This window comes from Rhopalosiphum padi, chromosome 2 (assembly GCF_020882245.1).
Source record: "Rhopalosiphum padi isolate XX-2018 chromosome 2, ASM2088224v1, whole genome shotgun sequence".
Classification (NCBI taxonomy): domain Eukaryota; kingdom Metazoa; phylum Arthropoda; class Insecta; order Hemiptera; family Aphididae; genus Rhopalosiphum; species Rhopalosiphum padi.
Window position 1 is genome coordinate 13,268,488 of NC_083598.1, and position 27,532 is coordinate 13,296,019.

Below are 27,532 nucleotides of genomic sequence, written 5' to 3' on the forward strand. Positions count from 1 at the left end.
CATATGTGCAAATGGAATCTTATGACAGTCAATATAACGAAAAAATTGGTATTATTATTATTGATGATTATTTGTATTTCAATATTTATATAATGGTTTAATTAAATAACAACAATTAATTAAAAACAAACAGCAGTTACCTATATTTTTAGATGGGATTTTCAAATATGATTTCATAGCTAAATGAATTATTGTGTTTTTTAAAATAGATACATTAACAAAAAATCAATCCTTATAAAGAAAATTTAAACTCTATGCGTAATATTATGTAATTTACAAAGTGATTAATAGTTTAAGAAGATATTTTAATTTAGAGGTAGTGTTCTGAGAATGTATGCGTTTATTTATATACTATAATATTTATTATCAATATATATATATTTTTTTAATATCATTACACTTCTAACTTATGATCTATTTCCAAAAGTAAGTGTAAAGTGTATAAATATAACTGTAACATGAACAGAGTTGTTCGAAATGCTATAAATTTTACCCTGCTATGCATATTCGTGAATATATATAGATATAAAATTAATTCTGCTTCGCACTCATGGACTAAGTTATACATATGTATGTCTTAGTACATGTTCACGCTCAACTTCACACTTATACTAAAAATATTAAAGATTGAAAAACGAGTTTTAATAATATTTTTAGTGATTAATGCCGTTGTGAACTAGTTATATATTATACTCGTCTGAGTATAAAGCTTACTAAAATAAATACAAATATAATCCGTATTTATTAAACACGAAGTTTTGTATTATTATAACAAGTTTATTAAGAAGACATTTGAATAATTAATTTTTAATTTTACGATAAATATTGACTGAGTAAATGCTTAATAGTCTAGTTATAAAATATATAAAAAATCTGAAAAATTCTCATCACTATAAATTATTTATATACAGATTTTCTTCAGAATTCTTGATGGAAAAAAGATTCTAAATTGAATGTCTTTAGTTAATGAACTGGTAAAATATTTATTTAAAAACCAGGCAATATTCTCTTTTGTGTTGTCGATTTTGAGTGTACTTTAGTATCGAGTAGGTCACTATATTGTATGTGTTAAACGGAAATTCAGTTATAAATCATTGTATGTAAAAATATTTATTATGAGTGCGGACAGTGTAATTACTAATTAGGAGTCGAATTCTAATAAATTCTAAGAGTATTTTATAATATTACATTATTACTACAAGATATTTTATTTTTCTATAGTAATGTGATAGATAAACTTGAACTAATTGTCGAAAAATCTCTTTCATACATTATATCATTAGTAATTATAATATTGTTTTTACTCAAGATTTATAAGTTTTGTTGAATAAATGAAAAGTAGAGACATTTTATGTTTGTCATTAATTTCTAAAATAATGAAAAAAAGTTTCAAAACTACGATTCATATTATTTTAAAACACTAAATTATAATGTTATTTTTCATTTTAGACTTAAAATGTATAAAAAAAATGTACCTATCTGAAATCGATATAATTACATTTTTGCAAGAACTATTTAAGAGGAAACTTGTATTAAATATTCAAAGCTAAGGTAGGTAGTATAATTGAAAACTTTATGTATTTTTAACTAAAAAATAATTTACACGGTTTGTGAATTTGACGATATTATGAATATTTGAACTTCAAAAGCTTATAAAAAAATATTGTAGATATTTAATTTCAATGATTTTATTTTGCTAAAAGAACAGTTTATTAAAAATATTATGTAACATTTTAAATTTAAATCTTTTTAACTAAGAAAAACATCCCCCTTCAATCCAATATTCCAGTTAAGCCACTGTTAAAACACGTATTCAATATACGTCTTAAATTGTGATTTAAATTAGTCAATTTCGGTAAAAAAACGGCACTTTATTTAAATTAACGATATTTTTTTGCTAATGGTTTGTTACTAACAGTTTTTATTACGTGAAACAATTCTCTTTTGCTTTTGTTTATAATTTATACCATATATTTTATTAGTAGCATTTGTGTGATTTTAAATTCATTTATTTTATAATGTTGTTCAAAATCTAGATAATTAACAATATTGTTATTCATCTATAGACTATAATACTGTTATACCGTATGTTTCTATTTCATAAAATACTGAAAACACACACGAAAAAGAAAACAAATTCTGAACACAAACGTCATAACTGCATTATAGATTATAATATTCTCGTAAAATTACTAAACACGATTTATTACGTGTAGTTTCATCTTAATTATTTTTAATTTTTAACATTTCGGTATTTCATTTTATTATTTAAGGTCGAAAAACTTTATAAAATGTTTATTTTACTCAACTCAATTTAATAATATGAACACATAATACTTAAAGTTATACCTGTATATTTATTATAGGTTAATATTTAAATTTTACATTATAAAAATATTTTTAGTGTTAACTTTTAAGGCTTTTAGACTCTGAGCAGAGCGATGAATATATTAATTGTCAATTATATGTATTTTTTTCGTGTGCCTGTAAACACTTTTTGGGACAGAAAAAATACTTTTATTTTCGAAATTAGAGCTGATATCTGATAGAAAATTGCACCTGTTGGACCTAATTGGTACTTTGAGAATCAAAACTAAGAAATTAAAAAATAACGGGGGAAAAAGTTGAGATATGAAATTAACCATGCAAACTTAAAATTTACATCAAATTTTTACATTATCATTTTCATAATATGATACAATTTTTGAAATAGTTTTACTTTTTTTGAGCTATGTATAGGAAGGACAAATTGTCAATGATTATTATTATTTTTACTTATATGTATAATTGCTGATAAAAAAATATTGACTAGATCAAAATTCTTGAAAATTTAATAAAAATAAATAGCTGACATTTTTCATTCAAATTTATATTTGAAATTATAATTGTAACTAAAATTGCAAAAAAAGCTAACTACTTTGTAGTTAAAAGTTCATGAATACTTTTCAACAGCATTTTGATATAATTTAAAAATATTAATGGGAATTTAAAAATTTTACGTTTATTATATTATTATTAATTTTATTACACGCAATGACATTTTTAATTTTATTCAATTGTATTATATATTTATACTATGAATCAATTTTTACTGATTTACGGTAGTTACAAAACTATATTATTGAATTTGAATTATATAAGCTGATAAAATATATATTATTATAATATCTAAGTAATAATTAAATACTTATAACTTAATAAATACAATATTTTCGGGAAAAAAACGATTAACCTACTGTAATTCTAAAAATAAAACTAAGTACTATATCAAAAAAATATCATGAAATATATTTAATGATATAGAATGAGAAATCTCTGCTTAGAATGGTTTTTTTTTAAATTATTAAATATCATAGAATTCAAATTTATCACACTTATAATTTAGTAATCCACTATAAAACAAGTGTATAGTAGAGCGGAACCCAGTTGTTTATATTTTTTCAGATATCATTTATATAATTTTAGATTTATAAGTGTATATGTCAATTAATTGAAATAGCATTACTAATTAATCAGAATTCGCATATAGTAATTAGGTTTGTTGCTATTTTTCGATTTTATGTTAAATGAACTAATGCTTGTATTTAGTAAAAATTCTTATATAATGTGTTCCTTTTCAAATGTTTATCAAATTGCCAGCACAATCTCTAAACGTTGATTATAAACCCATTAAACCCCAACGCACATTTTACAAATATTTGTTAATAATATAACAATTTATATATACACATTCCTTATGTTAATAAGATATTATTGATTGGAAAATATATATTAAACGATAACGTATTTTTCAAAAACCTTTATTTCTTGAAAGTATTTATTATTGTAGGCTGTCGTTTTGTAGAAAGCATAGATAATTCATCTTCCAGTAAATCAACATTTAGTATTTTATGTTGATGCTGGAGTTAATTGACGGTATGATGTTATGATGTAGTGCATTGTGTTTTTTCTCATTTTGTATACGTATACCCAAAGGAAGTTGAATAAAAAAACATGATAATATATAATAATATAGCGTAGGTATTTAACATTATATCTCGGATATTTGTCTCTATTTAAGACTACGAATCGCATGTCAATATTTACTATTTAGTCTAATATCGACTCTGTTATCATGCATTACAGACTGAGTTGGAAAAACTGTTTGTTTCTAAATAATACAAAACAAACGTTTTATTCGTTCAAATTGCTTTTTTTTAAATGTTTTAATGTTTAAACAATTAAAAAAAAAAAAAAAACTAAACTAATTTATAACAATGCTTTGTTTCAAAAGTAATATAGGTACATTATAAAGGAACATCATTCTTATATTATCTACACCATAGTTGTATATTATACCGTGAATTTACAAACAAAATGTTTATTTCATAGAAAAAATGACGATATAATTTTATGTTTTTTTTAAATGTTTTTTTAAAACATTTTAAACGTTTATGTATAAAATATTATAAGCAAACCACTTGTTTAATACGGTTAAAATACATGTAAAAATATTACAACCATGATTATAGGCCACGAATATCTAAGATTGTCCGCATTTATATACTCGTACGGAATTTTCTTTACAATCAAATGTAATGAATCACAATTTTTACATCGAATATTTATATGTTTTTATATTTGTTAAGTTGATTTCATTGATAGAGTTTAATCAATTTACATACGTCATATTATAGTTATTTATTTGTTTTTAAGTTTTTAATACATTTTTCCATCTTTATTCACGATTTAATTTATTTCATCAATCATTGGCATATTATAATAAATTTACAAATCAATTTCTTGCATGCATTTTGACTATAGACATTTTGAAATGTACAAAGTAGTAAGGTAATATTATAAACTCTGCTAACTATGGACGATTATGTAGTTTGCTTAGATTAATAGATGACTACGTCAGTAAATTCGTGGCTAACGTGTATAATTCAGTTATTGATTACTACACATAGTAATTAACAATTATAATACTACACAAGTTGGACACATATTTATTTTTTTTTTTTGTTTAAAAATTTTTTTTTGTTGTTGTGAGTTTTAGATTTATAATCTACATGATTCGTAACATACCTGTACGTAAATGAACAAACATTTAAAATGAATATTATCGCTGTACAAACACTATATAAATACAAACTTTTAAATGATCAGATTAACATACATTCCTGTGTCTGTGCTCATAACATTATTCTCTTCTATTTACGTTGTCTGTCCCTTCTCTTTGTCATTCTAAAGGACTTTGTAAAGTATTTTTTTTTGCCATTTATTACTAGTAATAGTATCTATGAAATGATTCTTTTACTCGACGTGCGCGTTTAGTCACAAAAGGTACGTAATATTATCTCTAATTTACAGAAAATTAGTCGTTATCATTTCATTTCTGTGGTGTTCTATATTTTTTATCTAATACAATTTTATTTATTTCCTCACTTATTTATTTTATTATGTCCACGTAATTAACATTATAATTATACTTATGATGAGTATAGTATACAGGTATTTTCACACAAATGCATAATTTTTAATAAAAATATTAATTATTTCAGATCCCATAATTAATTTAAAATATTTTTTAAATAAATAATAATTTTAAGTTAGTAGTTGAGTGAAATCCATATTTTAATACAATACATAGGTATATTTTTTTTAATCATATTATTTGTTTACTGTTACTTTAATTATATTAGAATAATAGAAACACATTAAAAAACAATATAATATAATGGTTAGCATATTTGCATTCAATTTATCTAACAGTAACTCATTTAAGAAAAGTAAAAATAAACCGGTATGTAACTCAATTGATTATAATCAAATATTTAATAATATTTAGACGAGAAGAAAATTTAATATTGCAAAAAGTTATTATTTTTCTACCCAGGTTTATAAAAATACCACGTTTCATTGTATCTTTTATTCAAACTTTAAACATATCCGTGACCTTTTCAAAGTGCTACTTAAAAAAAATCCTAAGACCTGCTTTATGCAAGGAATTCTACGAAAAATTGAGGAATATTCAGCGAAACTGTTTTTTTATTATACACGAGAAGACAATGAAATTGTTGGTTTTTTGTGGTAAATACTGTCATAAAGCAAAGTGCCACCTACTCAGCTATGTTATTTTTTTAATGATTTATATGATTTGAAATGGTTTTGACAAACTTTAATCACGTAGCACATGATTGTTTTATGGATTAAATAAGTATCAGGTTAAAAATTCTTATAGTACGTTAAAATGTTATTCTTGGACTCACCAGCACTTTTAAACTACATATAATTTACGTGTATATTATACAATTCACATTGTAAGTGAAAAACATTATTTATTACAATTTTGGACACAGGAGTCGTGAAGAGATTTAAATCTTTTTAAGTAAACAACAAATCATTAGGATGTGCACATAAAAATATTAAAAATCACTTAAGTATGTTTACTTGGCAGATTGAACTTGGAATAGTGTGATAAATGTGATTTTTCGTTTGTACTTGAAAAGCGATGGCATACAAATATGCATACAACAAAACGTATCATTAATAACCATGTTTTGTGCTTAAGAAAACCTATACTAAAAATAATATTTTTAATAAGACCCATATATCAAAATATATTTACATAAAGAGATAGTTAACGACGAGTTTAGATAAAATATAAAATATCACATAAGAAAGTGTAATGTAAACGATTGTAAAATATAGAAAATATTGAAAATAAATCAATTTAAAATGAATTAAGAATCATTTGAAAAAAAAAGTTTTGAAACAATTATTTCTAGATGAATTCATCAAGATAATAATTGATATATTTATCTAAAAAATCGCTTTAGTGAATAATCACTTTCATTTATCTTGACAACATTAAAGATAACTTCGTCCTATAAACTGCCGAAAATTTAATTAATTGGTTAATGTTTTTGAAGTTATTATATTCTACATTAATATTTAAGGCTAATATAAATCTACGTTTAAAATCTTTTTAATCTTTAACGACGATTGTTTGAATTAATTACTATTAAAAAAGCTATCAAGTTCATTATACTATTTTAAATATTGAATTATTGGAAGTAGTGTAATTATTTGAATAATTTGAAAATAAGAAAAATGATTTACATATTTTATATATATAAATATATATGTGTTATGGTAAATGTACGAATACCGGTTAAACCTAGGTTTCACCGACTACTGTTGGTAAAAGCTAGGATACACAACATCGTTTGGTCAAACTCCGAATGATTTTTGTAGTTCAGACTTTTACAAACGAGATTTGGTAAATCTTAGGATAAACAATCAGTGTTAGTAAAAGTCCAAACATTTTTACCAAAGTTAATTGTACTAATTTGACAAACTGTCAAAATTAAAATTCCCGAAGTCGATCGAAGAAAAATTGATGCCCTCACATTAATGGCTAAGGTGTTACAAGTTGTGGATGGAGATTTTTATCACCTGGGTACAAAAGCGGGAACACTCTCATAACTGTTCACAACATTTTTTAGAATCGGCAACTATACCAGATAATGAAATTGGTATTCGACAGCAGTATCGAAACTGTCTTTAATTGGTGACAAGGAGTAATAAGGTGTGATTGTTTGAAAAAATGTGTAACAAACAGATGTAAATGCCGATCCAAAAATGTATTGTGCAACTCGAGATGTCACAGTAGCCAAGCCTGCACAAATAAATAATTTAATAATATAATCAATTTAATTATAATAAAAATAATATACTAGTAATAAATTTACCTAGTACATTTAATATGTCAATTTTTGCATTAGTACTTAATAATAATAAAATAATATACAAACTAATATATTAGTCATTGATGTAGTACCTACCTAATATACTTAAATAATAATAATAATTAATAACTTTGGTAAAATGTTTGGACTTTTACTAACACTGATTGTTTATCCTAAGATTTACCAAATCTCGTTTATAAAAGTCCCAACTACAAAAATTATTCGGGGTTTGACCAAACGATGTTGTGTATCCTATAGGTTTTACCAACAGTAGTCGGTGAAACCTAGGAATTACCGGTAAATTCTAGGTTTAACCGGTATTCGTACTTTTACCGTAACATATATATTTTATATAATAATAACACATTACTGCTAACACTGCCTTTTTGCATCTAATATAATGAACTCCTTTTAGTAGTGTTACTGATCTATGTTTATAGAATAAAATATTTATCAACTAATTGTACTTTTAATAAAAATCTATAAAAAAAAATAAAACAATTTTACACTTGAAAATTACATAGGATAAACATTTGAAAACTACTTTTTATAGGATATATCAATATTTTCATCAAACAACGTATTGTATAATATTATCTAAAAACACTTAAAACAACTCTATGGAAACTCAACATAATAAAATAATTGGTTTTAAACATAACACTTTCGTTTTAACGTCATTACCGATTTATATTTCGCTTTAAAATATTGTTATTTGGTGTTCTATGCATTTCTCTCGTTAGAAATTGTTTAAACACGACGGTCTGTGCAAGCGTTGTCGTAACCAGATGCGTTTGGCATTTTTTCCTACCCTAACTTAACAAGTGAAAACTGACAAACATTTGTCTGTGGTATTCTATCCACGCCTTACTAAAAAATTCTCTGCTCTCCATAAAGAAGTCTCTTCTTTGACCCACCACAAAACCCTGTTCTTTCTATCGATTCTCCGGCTTTCCTCGGACCCAAATCTATTTTTATAGCTTAGTTACCTCTGCACATTCGTGGCCATACAAGACGTCGTCTCCGAGCTCTGTTGATACTGCACTTTTGCGGCATAATATCTGAATTATTTCGTCTAGTGACAGCCTAAAGTTAAAATTCAGCAAATTTCAGAGCAACTTCAACTGCCTATACATGAGCGATAGTGGTTAATTTCGATGTCAAAAAGAAAAACCTGATAGATGGCTGTCGCAAGACATTTGTGGAAATTACGTGTGTTGGCTCTTTCTGCGGAAATCTAATCACGTGATTTTATAACGGCGTCACGGCGGATGATGACCCGACACTTCGAGGTCTCCGAGAAACTGTCAAGAGTCCTCGAGAGCGTCTACGCGATGGGAGAACGCCACTTAATTTGGAAAACAGCATAACGAGAATGTGAATGACTTGTGGCCTGGGTGTAATTTTTATCATTCAGGAAATGGCTGATATATTATAAAAAAAACCATGAAACTTTTTAAAATAGTCTCATGTGTCATGAGTGCTTTTATAACATATTACAAGCTATAGTCGGCCATCATATTTACACGTATTATTTTTTTTACATATAATCATTGAATATCATTATGGTCATTTTCTGATTATTCTAAATAACAATATTATTGCTTAATTATTATTTGTGTTTTTTTATGGACTTTTCAAACTAGTCAAACTTTTGTGTTTATGTGTTCAAAATTATGTAATTAATGTTAAAAATCTCTTGCTCTTATAATATTTCATGCCTGAATATATATATATATATATATAGAGAAGCTATGTGTATTAATTATACCGTATACTACGTGTAATATGAAACTAAAACGTGTACAGTGAGAATAAAATATGAGATATTAAAATAATTGAATTATTATACACTAATGTATATATGATTTGTGATTTATGTGATGTTTGTATGATTTTACATTCGTTGATTTTTGATTGTTTTACAAAATGTATAATAATAATCTTTAGGGCTACTACATAATATACGTGAGCCGAAGTAGTCTTGTTTCATCGTTCGCCTTCAAATTGTGAACAGATCACCTGTATCATAAAGTATTATATTATATCAACATTTTATTTCGGTATGCATTAAATCGTACTTTGTATAATTAAGTGTTTTATCTAGTTATTAACATCAAAATCCTGTCGTATTTCTCTGTTTGGTATTAATCTGTCACTATTACATCATATCATTGATAGAAAACGTTTTATAAAATATAATATAATACCTAATAATTTGTTATAAGTACCTAACTGTATCATAAAAATGTGTTATGTTTTATTAATAAACAGTAATTCAAGCAATTCAGTGAAATCCTCTAAAGGCAACTTGCTCTAGTGTCCTACTATATTATGCACACACAAAACATGAACATATGTCAAGTAGCCCGCGGTTGAATCCCCAAACACCCTCCCATTTCCGCATTGGTTTGGAATAAAACAATAATTGTAAAACAAAAAAAATAATACAAGCCAGCATAATATACTGACTGAACCTGGGATATTATTTTTTCCCGTACCGCCGTATCGATGTCACAGGTAATTAATACTCCCTTGGTAATAATATAGAATAGTAATAATCACCTGTTACTATAGACGATTATTACTCCCTCCCACTGATAATAATTTATGTGGGTAATAATTGCCTGAGACACTGGTATAATATTATTGAACTTTTGAATGAAAAAGCTTATTGTACATTTTGAAAATAAAACAATTTCCAGTAACATTTACTAGAGATGTGTCAAACTGTTCAAAGTTTAAAAAATCAAACTAAACTTAGTTTTTAAAAAACCTAACCGAACAAACTGAACAAAAAGTTCAAAATTCTATAATTATCGCGAACTCAAAAAAAAATAAAAAAAATCAAACACGTCAAACATTGTAAACAAAAAAATATTTACGGTGTTTATTTTTAAATTTTTATTTTTTTCTATTTCTCAACAAAAACAACATACGTATTTTATGCTTGTTTATTATTTTTAACACACTAAAGACCCGACTATTTTTATTTACTTATTTATTTTATTATTCTAAGCATGACTGCCATTTCTAATATGGTAGATATCATAATATAATTATTAATATGTCTAAAAAGACGAGTATCGTGTACTACAGAACACTGTATTAGAAATAAATTTAATAAATCGATATTCAATTAAATTACAAATTGTATTGAAAATATTACAATATTGACAAATAAACAAAATATGTTTGATAATTATTTTGTTTTCAAGAATATATTGTTTTCGTTATTTCCTTATATCATACCCGTGTTTATATAACGAATACAGCAATATAACATCTCAAACGACTTTTGTTTTATCCATTGAAATTTTCAAAAATAAGCATAAATTACTATTATTGGTATTTAGACCATTATTTATATTTTTAGACTTAATTTTAGCTAGGTACACTCGGAGAATCGATAAGACAACAAACATGTAAATCAAACAATTCAATATTATAAAATAGCTGGTACACACAATTATTTTGGCTTTGTATTATTTAGAAAATTGACGTTCCTAACTTACTAGACAATATCAAAATAATAGTAAATATTTATTATTATTGTTCATAATCATAATAAATCATACGTTGGTCTGGTTGGCCATTAGTCGTTACCATATGCGACTATACGGCTATACTCGGCTTATTACTCGTTGAATGCAAACATTTTAATTGATAATTAATAATTTAAATAGATTCAAAATAACAATAGTAATAATAAAAATATTTTACTGACAAGTTTATTAGCAAAAACCTTTACAGACAAATGTTTAAAATATTACAATTTATAAAATTATAAAAATTATTAACAACTCAAAATTAATCTATATATTTGCGATTAATCTGTCGAGGTCCTTGATTATTCGACGACGTACTTGAGTTCTCGATAGGAATAAAAAGTGTTTACTTTATTGAATTTTTTTTTAAATGAGGATACATTAATAAATAGTCATTATCTAGTATATTAACCAAGTGGTTTTCGAGAATAATAATGACGTAACCTTTATATGTATATCATATGGTAACAAATTAAGTACAAAATCATCATGTAAACACAATATATTATTAATATGATGGTGATTATTGATTGTTTTATTGTGTAACCGTGATCTTAATTTGTCGTACACATTACACAGTAGCACAGTCCACACTACGTAGTACGTACCATAAAACCACTAAATTAGTAAAGTAATAATAATAATAACTCTATGAAAGTACAAATTTGTGATAATACTGTATACATACAACAATAGTATGTTCTATAAATTATTATTATATGTTTGTACAACATTATGGACAAACATCTTAGTTAAGATTTTTGTTTTATATTCTAGTCGAACTGAACGTATAAAAGAATGTATTTATTTTTTAATTGCATGTTTCTGGTTTTCGTCTCTTTATTTTTTTATATTACATTGTGAACTATTAGACTCGACTAATTAATTTTTAGATTGCTTTATAATGTTAGCTTCCATAAATCATTACCTATAGCTTATAATATAATTAAATATTTTTTAAATTGTTTGTCTAATTTATTTCCTCCAGAATGAAATTTGTTCAGTTTTTAATAAATAACAATTTATATATTCTTTATATATAATACATTATTAAATTGTTACCAGGTTTATCAAACGTAAATATAATTGTATCCTTTTTATATTTAATTTATAGCCATATAACAACTAATAAACTGCGTCCAACGTTTCAATTACTGGTGTGGTGTGATAACTAATGGTGTTATGATGTTTATCGAAATTGTCTTATACAGTGTGTTAGCTTATGATATAGATCTGTTGTATTATTTTGTAAATAATAATATTATTCGATAATTAGTAATTTTTTTACTAATACAATGAATGCTATAACGGCGACTAAACATTTTTATAATTGTAAATCATCATTAGTCCGTGCTGACCTAAAAACGTGTACGAGAGTAAGACAACTTACATAGCTGCGCTAACTATTCTACGGGGTTTTACTGTTTATTAGTGTCAATTAGGTAATATAAGATAAGGTTTTTGAGGGTTATATCAGTATACCTACTTGAAGTACCCGGGCTTATGTATATTACGAACAAAAACGTCAAACGTCCAAGTACTTACACTACAAGTTATACCTAATATATAACCATAGATCTACGTCACACCTTATACTTGGACATACGCCATTTAATCAATGTTTACCGGCATCAAATGTCAAAAAATAACAAACTATGGTAACTACGTCTATCAACTATAGTATTAAGACTCGTCTAACGTTCTTCAGTAATTTGACAATCAATCCCACTACTTACTTCTAATTGCGAGTCTTGGTTAACTTTGAGACATAGTCACTTTGTAGTCAATTATAAGGATACGTTTCGCAGGCCATACTAAAATTACCACTCGTTATATTATACAAACCATTTTGAAACATCCAATTTGCTAGTAAATATTATAATACAGATAAATGTATTATAATTTTGACTTAAATTTGCAGGCATGAAAACAATAGAAATGTAATTTTTAATTTTAATTTTAAATCTTGTTTTTTAGTAGATAACAAATGAAATTTACAATCACAGTATTATGAACATAATATAAACTGTCGGTTTAATGTGCTAATTTTGATTCATATTTAACACAATAAGAATTTAGACGAAAGGAGACGTAAATCTGATATGGCCTACATTTACATTGCTATTGTGCATTTATCATATTATTCGATATGCCATGTACTGCATGCGTGATTTTTTTTTATGGAACAACGCTCATTATTTCAAAATTTATTATTAATATTGAATTTTTTTTTTACATTATTTCCATTCGAATAAAATTAATATGAATAAATAAAACTAAAACATCAGCATCATTACAAAATAATTTTACAAAAATAAATAAATTTACCTATATCTTAACTTGTTAAATTACTTTAAAATGTAAAATTTGTAGATATTAGTCAAACATGATTAAAGTTTTAATTTTTCTGTCATATTTTTAAATGTCTTTTAGTTTAAAAAAAGGCGAATTTTTATTATAATATTATAGACAGTATACAGCTATGTCTATTGTCTATCATGCAATAACATATATTGATATGTTATTAATATTCTATTACGTCTTATTTATTATTTATTTTATATCCCAATATTACAGTTAGGTACCTAAAACATAATATTCTATTCAAAACATATTTAATTGTTATACTTGATCTCATTCCATTTCACCACTTTGATGTTTTTTATAACATTGTGTTTTTTTCGCTTGTCAACTCTGACGTCTAATGAATCACTTGTATATTACGCCCTAGGCCGTTGATTGCCAGTTTTAACGAGTAAATATTGCATGCACACTGCGTAATATAGGGTTGACCTGAAGAACGGAAGTATAATATATAACGTCGTGTAGAAGGTAACGAAATTAAAACTTACCCGTGGTTTGATTCATTAACAATTTGCTATAACTTTTGATCCTATGAAAACTCTTATATAAGTATAAAATTGGGTGAAAACTTCTTTAGGTAAACACAATTAGAAAATAAATCTATGGTGAAAATAATAAATCCAAAACATGGTGTTAAACCACATAATACATAATATATTATTAATACTAATTAAGACTATATATTCCAACAACGAGTCTTCATAAAATTTTTACATTTTAATGTATTTGAATTAGTTTATAGTTATAAATTATGTATAAGTACACATACATATAAGAACAATAATTTAACTAATAGTTGTGACTATGTTATTAGATGGTGTTAATTATAATTAATTTTTCTTTGAATACGAATGATTCCGTACCTATTACCTAACATAACTTACCCGTAATTTAGTATTGCATAAATACATAATATCTATAGTATTATAGTTGACAAGATTAAATTCGTATAGAATGTAGTATTTGGTATAGAACTATACGTATATATGTATTTAAAGTTGCGATAAAATGACTGAACGTATTTTATAAATTAGACAATTTTGTAATTTACGGTTAAAATGTATTATATTGACTTTATCTCGCTTATAAATTATAAGTTATAATATATCATGTTAAGGAATTCGAGTGATTCATTGTATTATTATACACATATAATATTAATATATATTATTTTTCACAATGTGTTTGTTATAGGTAAAACGGATGGGCGTGTATCAGTTTCCCTCAAAAGTACCTTTTTTTATACCAATTCCCCTCAAACGGCTCAAACTATCTAGAGCAAAATGCACCAGCTGCCCTCAACTAAATGTACAAGTTGCCTTCATATATTATATACATGATTATAATAAGTATATAATACCAATCCATAAAAAAGGAGAGATAAATTGGTATATAAGTTAAATAATAATAATATTATTATAAAAGGATAAATACAATAAATATAAGCGGTATACAATGTTATTTTTCAAAAAAATAAAATAATATAAAATTATATTTTCAATAACATATAAAGATATATAGGTATTGTATTTTGTAACATAAAAAAAATGCATATAATAAAAAAAGTAGTGTTAAATGATCGGTAAAATTTGTAAAAATAATATGAATAATACAATAATTATGATTATTATATATTTATTTTGAGGGAAACTGGCACATTTGGTTGAAGGCAACTGGTATATTTTTAAAATGCTATAAACCCTAGTTGAGGGCAACTGGCCAATACCCAAAAAGATTCACTACTTTCAAAAGTTTATAAATATGGTTTATGTATTGAGTCTAGCCGTTTCTTCGGAAATCCTGATGGCTAACTAGTTTTAAGTAAACCTAACTTTACTGGTTTTTTTTTACAAATTGTTCAAACCATATTGTAGAGCATTTTATTTCAAGGTATGAAGAAAAATACCAAAAAGAGATATAACTGATGAATACAAATTATAAAATATATACAATCAAAATCATAACTAGTGCTTGTCTTCAATATTTAAATAATAAATATTTTTTTATAATAAAAATAAATCAGGAGGGTCGTTAGTGGGTAGTTTCTTCTTTCAAAAATTATAGATGAACTTAATTCCAATTCCTAATATTACTCTAGCCTATTGTTGGATAACTTAACTATAATAATTATTTAATAATTTAATTAAAAACAAAAACAAACGATCCGGTAACCATAGTATATAAGACAGAATTATATATATATACATATAATATATTATTATAATAATGAACATGGACGGTTATTTAATTATTTTCTTCGGTATTATTTCAATAAACTGCAGGTTAAGTTATTTTTGGAAATAGAAAATTCAGATAAATAAAAATAAGCTTTACTATAATAAAATATAATTAAGTATTTAATATATTTTTTTATTTACCATAGTAGGTATATATTTTCAATTAAAGTCAATAAAAAATGAATTACCTTTTCTACGTATAATGATCAATTTAATACTTTATTAAGTTCATATATATTTCTCATAACAAGTTGTTATCTCAATATTTTTAATTTGTCTCGATATCTGATAACAGTGCACGACAATATTATAACCAAAGTATTTTGCATACATTAGTAAATTTAAGGAATTTCTATTCAAATACAGTATTTTTATATAAAAAACATTTTGGTACAATTTTGTGACCTTTCTAAAAGCATTTACCCACAGATTGACAACCCTAATAAGTTTAAATGAGACTTTAAGGAGATTTGTGAGAAGCGTAGATATGACATAAGGGTGAGGGGCTAGTCGTACTAACAGTTTCGCATAGTTGGACGTAAAGCGTGTTCCAAGCAATTGAGCCAGTTGTAAATATAAATAACCAATTAAAGATTGCTTAAAAGTATAATACTAAAGGTCTTGAGAAAAAAATTGAGATGAAGCAGCACCAGCACGATTAGACGAAACTAAAGATTGTGTGTACTTTTCTGGTAGACACCACTAGACGGGTATAATGTTAATATTATGTCTCATGATAATATAAAAATATCTAAAACCAAACAGCGATTCGAGACATACCGTGACTAAGTTATAATAGAGAGAAAAAATAATAATAATAAAAATAGCGTAGTCATACAATTTTTACAAGTTATATAAATTCAAATTTTTATCACGTTAGTAATGAATAACGATTTATCTTATTATAATTTTTGTTATTTAGTAATGGTATTCTAAAATTAGTTATCATTGAATAACGATAAAAGTGATAAAAATATATGATTTCATATAAATTTTATAATATTCTACTATTACTAGTATTACTTAAATTATAATTGTTTATACAGAATGAAATATTGTTAAATAAATAAAAGATGACGATGATTGATATGATATTATATGTATGATTATAATTTTTTTCTACAGATATTTAATTTTAAAATTTAACGAAGTTGAATATTTAAATAAAAAAAAGGATTTTTGTAAAATTTCTGAAATTCAAAAACGATTATTCGTGGGAACTTGAAATTTTAAATTTTAAAATAGTTAGTTTAATTTTAAGGTATTCTTACCATTAATCTATCTTCAATTTCCCTACATCAATAATAACTTGTAGGTTGATAACAGCTAACTCATTTACAATAAGTGACCCTTTTTTTACGAAAAAAAATTCTTCAACATATTTTATTATTAGTAGAAGATAAATAGAAATATTTATAGATAATAAAATATCTTAAGAAATATTTTGTCTAACAGATGCCTCTGTTCAGGATTATTTTTCTATTTAATGATTTAACATTAAATTAAAAATTAGCACATTGTGTACAGTTATCTACTCCATGGCAAGATACACTCGTAAACTACAATACAGAAGAGTGACATTCCTTTTTTTTCAAATTAATGTAATATTTCTTGTTCTGTGTAATAGTTATAAAAATTCTTATCTCACTAAAATGTAATGTTACGTCCTTCATCTCGTCTGTACCTTTTTAACGTTGAATTTTGAATATTTATTTGATTTTAATGTTTTATTCATGCTGTTAAATCTTTGAAATTTTTTGATTGAAAGCATTATTGTTATAGTTTTGTCTCGTGTACTTTAAAATATACACATAAAGTTTTTAATTGTATTTCCCGATTTTGGGAAGTTTTCTCATGTAATATATTATACTACGATGGAAAAATAAATAATTAAAAGAAAATATAAGTTCCAAAATAAATGTATATTGGGGTAAAATTCAATTTAATTTTGAAGCATCTATTTTTCGTTAGACAACTATCTATATTATTATGGGCTAAGTTAAAAACAACTTACCTATATAATAATATTATTATATTACGTATATTATAATAACTATCTGCTTTATCAGTATTGTATAAAACATTATAAAATAATAATTTTCTAAGATAAGTATTTAAGGATATAAATACCATGCTTCATCTTCACTTGCTTCCATCATCCACAGTTTACATTTGATACAAACTTTATTAATAAATTAATATTTTTTTTTCTCGTAAATTATTAATCAGATGACTTTTTTGAAAATGTTGATGTATCTAAATTTAAATTCAAATAATTAGTACCTGAGTTAATTTAACTGTGTGTACCAAGGATAATATGTTCATAATAATATAGATTTGAATAATATAGTTGCTATTATGATATGAAAATTATAGTACCTAATTGATATCAAAAAACCAATATTATATAATTTGAAAAAAAATGGAGGAGTACCTATAATATGTACTAGATTCAATACAACACAATATATTTTATATTTAGTAAAAAAAATTTATAGTCTATTAATTTTCCTAAATATAAATAGGTTAATAACTTAGAAACTATTTATTAACATTTTGATTTGGATACTACAAAATATTCAATAAATCATCCGCTTAACAAACCGGAGTAAAGAAGGTTTGAAAAAACGACGTTTATATCTCCATAGAACACTGTTTAAAATTTAAAAATATAAATAAATCAAAGTATTTAGTACATGATCTTTAAATAAACTTAAAAATACCACGAATCAAAATTGGAGCAAAGTCATTATTAAATGAAAAATGAAGGGTGAGCGTGCTTGGTAAATCACCCAGTTTATTTCATGACGTTATTATTATTGTGTTGGGTCTATAACAAATCATAATTCATAGTTATCTTTATTTAAATACATTTAATATCATCTATGTAACAGAATAACAAACGTAGAAATATAAACGTTGATATACTATTATATTACACTGTATGTATTAGTGGCAATATGTTATGATACATAAAATGATTGAACAATTAATTATTAAATTATAATATTTATAAATGTCATAAAAATAATTATGATATAATATAATACTTTCTAGCAAATAAAAATAATAATAGCGACTCTTCTTGAAATATAGTGCTATAATAACTCTGAAGTTTAGTTTTATTATTAGGCAATTGTATTATAATAATTATTTATTTAAAATTTATATTTATAGATCATTTAATTTGTAACATTATTTTAACAACAATATCGTTAATGGAAAGCTTCTAATATCAGGACAGACTATACTTTTACTTTAGCTTATACAAAAATCTTATACATTTTAAATAAATTTTAAATAGTTAATATAGTCGTACGTATATACATAAAAAAAAAATTATTGTACATGATCTGTAATAATAGCAAATCTAAGATAGTTATTCTGATGTATAGTAAGTTTTGAATGTACTTCATCGTTGGATAGGTAATGAATGTGTTAAATGTATTTTATATATATATATTTATAATATCATATACATTATTGTGTACGATAAAAGATTTTGAGTGAAGATGAGATATTAGCCTCTACTTCTATGAATATTTTATATTTATTTAATGTGTATGTATTTTTGCCCCCTAAGTAAATACAAGATCAAAATTATCTATCACAAATCACTCTTAAATTTAATTTTTTTAACAAAAAAAAAATATTTACAGTCTATACTCCAAAACATAATAAATATATTAGATACATTATATAGAAAAAACTAAACAATGGTATACGTGAGGAAGGAGGCCTTCTAGTGACTCAATAATAAATATAATTTCAACTTACATTTGTTTTGATCTTAAAAGTGATGAAAGACAATAGCAAGCTCACACAAACAAAAAAAACATATAGATAGGTAATATTATAGCTAAAATGAAAGAATTTTTTTACTAGTTCCTACTTTTTTCCTCTATCATAATTCATAAATAGTCTAATTATCAGGATAAATGTTTAATACACAAGTAAGTTCTTTTAATCCTACAGATCACGTATGTGACGATATCTCAGAGTTTAGTATGACGTGTCCCTTATAATATCTCGGAAATAAACATGCATAATGAATTTGTAGTGACCATTTAGAAATATTATGTAATTTATATTATTATATTTAATTTAAAAGATATATATGTGTACTTCCTTTTTAATTTGCTTTATACAAAATATTCTTTATCATTTATATCAAACAATCACTCTAAACTGGATCCATTTATAAGTAAACGTGAGTCTTTAAGACATATTAATTTAAATATAAATGTAAAGCATACAAAAAAAGGTATAGGTCAGCAATTTGTTAATTATTTCAGACCTACATAATTCAATTATCTAAATAATAATTAAAAAAAACATCATAGAGTAAATAAAATAATATTATTATTAATAAATCTTTATCAAATTGTTTTATATCTAAATTGTAAACTCGAGAAATTACTTTGTATTTTGTCATCATTTCTATATAGTCTGCATTTCATTATAAATATATAAAGTGTGTATATTTTAAGAAAATAACTGTCTACCTTCAACTCGAGCTTTGCTTATAGAAGATAGAGAAACCATAATGTTTTAAGAATACTTGTAATTAAATATTTGTAATAAATAATTATTTTAATAAAAAACAATGTATATTTTTTGAAAGTTTCGATATTGATAATTAGTTTTATACGAATCACGACTAATACTCGTATTATGTCAACATTTCCTAACCGTAAATCCAACAGTATTATTTTGATAATTACAAAATTATTATTAATTTATTTGTATTGCATAATTAATGTTAATATCAATTTATTATAAATGGCATGAATCATACGATTGCTGGTTTCAAAATTGAGGATTTAAGCTCCCTCTGAATCGTTGCTCCTATATGATTTGCAATTTAACATGATATTATGTAGTAACACAGTCCAAATACCTTTGTAAGCTTTTGCAATAAAAAAGACGTATGCATTATCAGTTATCACCATCCGTCGTCGTATATCTATGCAACGAGTTGCATTCAAGAGGGATAATTATAATATATATAATATGACGTCGGGGAATATGTCACATTGAACAGGATAATCATACGAAGATTCGTTATGTGTGGAATTATAGATATTATAGTGGTCACGGTTAGGTTATGACGGGGTAGTGGTGGTCGTTCGACGAAAACGATAATATTCGACGACGACGACAAAACGCGTGTCCGGTGATTTAAATAATTAAATTTCTGGCCATCATCACCGCCGTGCGATTATTAATAATATTCCGCGTCCGAGTGACGGGGGTCGGAGGTCGAGCAATAGCAGCTGCAGTTGTCTCGGCGTTTTAATGGTATTATTATTATTACGGTGGCGTGACGCCACGATGGTCATTTTCAGAACTCGCCCGCGGGGAGGCGCGCGCGAGATTTGACGTTGGCGGCGGGCGAGACTACACGACTGTCACCGTTACCACCGATGCCGCCGCTTGTCCGTTCGCATCAGTCGTCGTTCATACGCCGCCGTAAAACGACCAGTTTTTCCGGACCGGGGGGCGGGGTGACTCGCGCGTGTTCGTCGACGGACTCGTTATCCCCCGACCGCGCTGTACCTCTAATCACACGAATGCGTACGTACCCGCCTATTGAGCAAATAGTCACGTTTATAAGTTCAATAATTACGTAGCGTCCGAGTGCGTCGAACGTGTGTTTTTGGTATTTTCGCGGAGGAGTGCGCGTCTCGGCGAGAAGCGAATAAAAACAAAAAAAAAACGTCCTCGTCGTCTCGTGATCGCAATACCGATTTGCAATAACAAAACTTATAAACTTGTAATCGTCACGTGATAACATAGTACGTATACGGGTGGTGTCTTCAGTATGCATCTACCGTTCTTGGACGAACAGTTAGCGGTGGTAGCCCCGTCTAGTCGGGATCGGTATTCTTGAGCCTCCTTGAGCGTTCAACCACGCCTCGGGTGAGTGATGCTCAATATTTTATTTTGATATGATTTTCTGGTCACGACAACGTTAGATCTGTTACGGACACATACATATGAGTGTTTCTCCTCCATTTTTTTTTTAAATTATATATTGTTGTTATTCTTTGTCCAAATTTAACAACTGGTTTATTCTTCACTCGAACCTCCAATGACTCAAAACGAACACATCTAATATAGTGACGTGTAGAGACATTTTATGCTTGATAATCAGTTTTTTATAACGAGGAAAGATCTATAGTTACTTTGTATTATAGTTAAAATTTGTTTTTATGATATTTAAACTTATGATAACTATTAAAAATAATTTAATTCCTAAAACGCGTTAAAACCTTAATAATTATCAATTTCGTGTTTGAAGAACAATCATGTTACAACTTTTTAATGTATAAAAATTACCATTTATATAAATGATAGTCATTGAGATATTAGAGAGAATAATTATTAAAAAATAACAGGTAAATTATATTATTTGGGATCATATAGAAGAAAATAGCAACAAAAATAAAGTTTTCTTTTTGTATTGAAGTGCACTTTTATTAACTTAATTTTTATTTCCATTAATTTTAATATAGTTCATTGAATAAAATTATTCATTATTCGTTATAAAAACTTTTAATTCTAGAAGTTTTAAGTATTTTAAATACCAAAAGTTTTACATATTATTTTTTGTTATCGAAAATTAATATTTTTTTCATCTTTAGTGTCCCAAATAAAATTACAATTTTTAAACTTCATATTCGTTTATCAATAATTTTACTGAGATGGTGTTCAAACAATAACGAAATATATTGATATCTTATTGATGTATATTATAAAGTAAAATATCATTATTAATTATAGATTATTTTTTTTATATATAATTAATTTTTATTTATTAATTACACTGCATGTTTATTAGTCATTAGTCATTAAAAAGTAGAAACAAAAGGCAATAATAAATTGGATGACACAGACAATCAATCTCCTTACACATTTTGTAAAAATTCAATAAAGATTTGTTATAAGTAATATCATTAATGTTATAACTATATTAAAACTAAAATTGTATTAAAATATCATAACCACACATTAAATTTAGATACAAGGTTACATAAAATTAAAAATTAAAAGTACATGATTTATATTATAAGATATACATTAAGCCACAGTTTCAAATTTAAATTAATTCTTGGAAGTGATTGTTCTATTTGAATATTATGGAAACCTGTATACAACGTATTCCATACGATTAATATCATATATAATAATTCTCATTTCGTATTTATATGTTATTTAATAATGCACATTAAAATAATAAATGAATAGTATTTATTATTTATTACCAAATCTAAATTATTTTAATTTGTATTTGCAGTTCACTAATACAGAGTATGAAAATTTCCTCTTGAACATTTAATACATACTGCTGATATATTATACTAAACATAACTGATATTTCCACATAAAGCAAATTTAATTTTATTCTCTGAATAATTGATGTATGATAAAACATAATTACTGTATTTGTATATATGTATAAATGCATTCTGCACGATTCTGTAAAATATTTCAAGCTTATAAATGACTAAATATTACACTCAGATGTATCCACAAGACAATAATACAATTATTATTAATAAAATATTAAAACATTAACACGGCGCATTGGATATGCAATATTGATGCTTTTGCGCGTACGGGACCATGACTTATTACTATTATAGTATAATAGTATGTACATTGCAATATATTATTATATATTTATATCGTATAATCATAATACAATTGAAATAATAACATGATAATATCACAAAAATAACATTATTATGAAATGGCATTTCCATTAACGACAAAACGATAATATTTTATAGTAAGGTATATCAAAACATAATAATATATATATGAACCAGGTGATTCATTCAAGTGTCTACACTCATTATTTTAAAAAGTTTGTACATGTTTGAAAATATTTATTTTCATCACTTAGTCATTTTAAAACAACATTCTAAAAAAATATGAATATCACTATTTTTATCGTTATAATTAATTAAATTTTTACTTTTTTAAATTACATCATTCATTTTTAATAACTTCATATTTCGAATTTGAATATTATTATTGGAGTATTTAAATATATAAAAATCAAATTTCGAACTAGTATATTAGTAAGTTTTAATAATTAAAAGTTTAACTTAATGAAGTAATGAACTGATATTTTGTGGAATAATACTTGACTACTTATTTTAAATTCAATTCTTATGTATCGAAATACTCTGAAAAATATTCTGCATAGGAATATTATATTATAATAACCTAATTTTTAATTCAAAAAAGTAAAATATAAAAATGAAAAAAAATTTAACAATATAAATTTTTCAAAACTTACATTTTTAAATAATAAATTCTGTAAAAAAAAAATATAATTTTTTGAAATAATCAATGTAAACACTTAAATTGATTACTTTGTATATAATTATATGTAATAGTACTCATTATAATACAATGTAATGTAATTAATTATAATAAATTCTATATTATAATGCTCTTTGTACTTATCTAGATTCTAGACTATAATTATTCTCGATATGTAGGATTAAACAAATATAGTAATATAATTTTGACTTACAAAATTACTAATTCTAGATTTGCTTTTTTACATCTCATAAAATGTTATAGATTTAAAATGTTTATAACTGATGTTATTCTGTATGTACCTTAACCGAACTTTGTAGTTTTACTATGAAATAAGTAATCATTAATATATTATAACAATATGTTCCTATAGGAAAATCATACTTTTTTATGTTGCTTAAGGTATGTAAAAGTTTTGTACAAAAAAAACCTATCCCGTCAAATATACAGCAAGTTGACAAAAGTTCAGTTAGTGTACAAAAGTTTCACCAAAACAAAGTTCTTATTTAAAATACATGATGATTTTTTTAAAGTAAACAATCATTACCTCGAAAATTATTAGATGTTTGTAAAAAATATTTTTTTTGTGTCACTCAAGATTTAAGTCATTAAAAAATAACATTATATTTTTGACTGTTATTTTTTTTTACTGTTTTATATTTTAACTTGGATTTTTAATTTCATAATTTATAACGGATTAAAATATTGTAAAAAAAAATATATACTTTGAAAACGTTATACTTTTCAAGATAATTTTTGTTAAAATAATCACTCTGTATATAATATACGCACATAAAATACATTTATTTTTGACAAATAATAATATATCATAGGTTCACGAGCGTGTAAAATATTGATTTACGGTGTCGTCGTCGTTATTCATTAGAAAACTTTTGACAAAATTAACATTTTGTACGATACGTTGTCGCATTTTCAGCTTTTATAATTATCTGTATCGAAACATAAATAACTTTGATGCAACTTAAGAAAATGTATACTGTAGTTATAAAATTATTAATTTTGACTTCGAAACAACATTGTATTGGCATACATCATATAACAATCACGATTTAAATGCGAAATGTGGTAATATTACATTTTATGCATGTTGATGGTCGGTTAGGTGGCAACATAAAGATGTTCATTTTTGAGTTACCATAAAATCCACCATAAGTTTTGAGATGTCTATATTTAACATGTAAATAATTTGTTTTCGTTAAGCTCATTAATATAAACTTAAGTAGGGTTGTTTTGATTTCGATGATAAGAAATACAATTTAATAATCAAATACTTTTACTTTTACGCGAATTTCATACGTCTTATGCAAACAATTGGACCGTGCTCGGGTACATATTGGTTTTATAGTTATACGAGAACAGCGCTGAACGTTTTGAAGAAGTATTTTGTATAAATTTCCGAGATTAAAACAATATGGTTTGTATAATACTTTGCCTGTAACATTCTCAATTATAATATTATCTTATATTATATTTATCTTTTCATAAATTGAGTGTCGCAAAATGTGTATACCTTTATAGTTTATATATTATAATATAAGTACTTCCAAGTATACGGATTTTCGACGTGCGTTTTTTCCGGGAATTCGGATCTATAATGTACATAAATAAATACGATTATGAAGGATTATAAATCGTCGCCATGTGGTCCACAATGGCGGAGATAGAAATGGGCGTGCGGCGGACATACGTGTCTTATTTCTGTAAAGCGTTTAAAAATTTAAAATCTCTGTTGCGTGATGGTTCTGGTAACCAGACCGCAACTACATGTTCCTTAATCACATCACTGGTTTGGACTCGTCGTGGGCGGAATTTCACGGGTTTATCGAAATTATATATTGACTTAAGTGAATATCAATGCAAAATCGTTATTTCTCATTCTCTAGTGCGTTTGGGGATTTTTGGCCAGAGTACAATGCAAATAAAAAAATAAACACTACAATACTGTACACACCTATACGTATTATATAGATGTACGTGGACGTCATCACCGAGCTAGGAAGATACCTACCGATTCATATGTAAACGCGTTCAAAGTTTATTCTTAGTGTTTGTTTTTATTTTATTTGTGTTTTGCCCATGAAGAGTGATATAATTTTGTATACCGTTTCCACCCGAACCACGACCGGAATATTATATACAATAAATAAAACGTCAGTAGATATATCATAGTGGGTACAGTACGTGCTATTCGTAGATGCGACGGTGCTTTAGTAGTGTAAACGTACAATAAATGACAACTCCTCGTGGGTTACACCCTATTTGCGTTAAATCGGTAATATATTGTACCAGAAACCCGATCGCTAGTTGTGTGTTATACTTTAATCGAAATCGATTGTGCATTTTGGAATTTATTATGTCTTGTATATTATATTAAATACCATATAAACTATATTTGCGATAAACCCATTAACAAACATATTATAATTAAATCATATAAAATACATTATTTTTCAAACATAGTTCTTGATTTTTTTTTTAAAAATACAATAATTGTTGAGTATTATATGAAGGTATGACAATTTATTATTCCTTAAATATGATTATTAAATTCTTCAGTGTTTATTGCAAATCAAATGATGCTAGGATGTGTTAAAGCATACATTTATATGACTTACACGATTTACATATTTTTTGAAAAAATAGTTCAATGAAAACATAAACAAAGATACAAAAATCTATGACCATTAAAATTGTCTATTTTATACTTATATTAATTGTTGATTTTTACATGTAAATGTATCATTATAATACTAAATTAAATATATTATTACATTTTTAATCTTTGGTATTTTTTCAAAAATATGCGTTTAAAATTGTATGGTTAGGTTAAAGTATTACGTTGTACTTATGATGATAACGAACATAATGTGTATTTATACAACAATTGACTAATATACAAGGAGTAATTTATAAAGTATGATCAATGCTCAACTCTCTAAATTGTTTTGAGCCATACATTTTATTAGTATAATTTCAATTATATGCATACCATGTTTTTTTTTTATTAATTTATAATATAGAACTTAATACTTATATTATTATACTATATACTGCAAGGTAAGGTTAAGTTCAGTTAATTTTTTAGTATATTTTATTTACTTTTTTTGTTTTTTCACATATTCCGTATGCAATAATAATTAAACAGATAAACCGTATTATATAACGCGTGTTGTAGGTTAAGCTGTAAACTACTTCCCGTCGAAAAACCATTTAATAATACAGTCGATAAATAAATCATAACAAAGTTTCTTTCCCGTAACTGCTAAATGGTCAGTTTTATATTAAAAAATGT

General features: G+C 25.2%; 1 protein-coding gene across 4 annotated transcripts in view; it reads left to right on the forward strand.

Annotated features, from left to right (window-relative positions):
- Positions 1–21,277: 21,277 nt before the first annotated feature.
- The window catches only part of LOC132922056 (probable G-protein coupled receptor No18), a 76,280-nt gene continuing 70,025 nt past the window's right edge, over positions 21,278–27,532 (forward strand). For 2 of the 4 annotated variants that reach the window (XM_060985364.1, XM_060985365.1), the window contains exon 1: positions 21,278–21,804. The gene's annotated coding sequence lies outside the window, so the exon portion shown is untranslated. The remainder of the gene's footprint in view (positions 21,805–27,532) is intronic. The other 2 variants (XM_060985363.1, XM_060985366.1) reach the window with 1 other exon arrangement.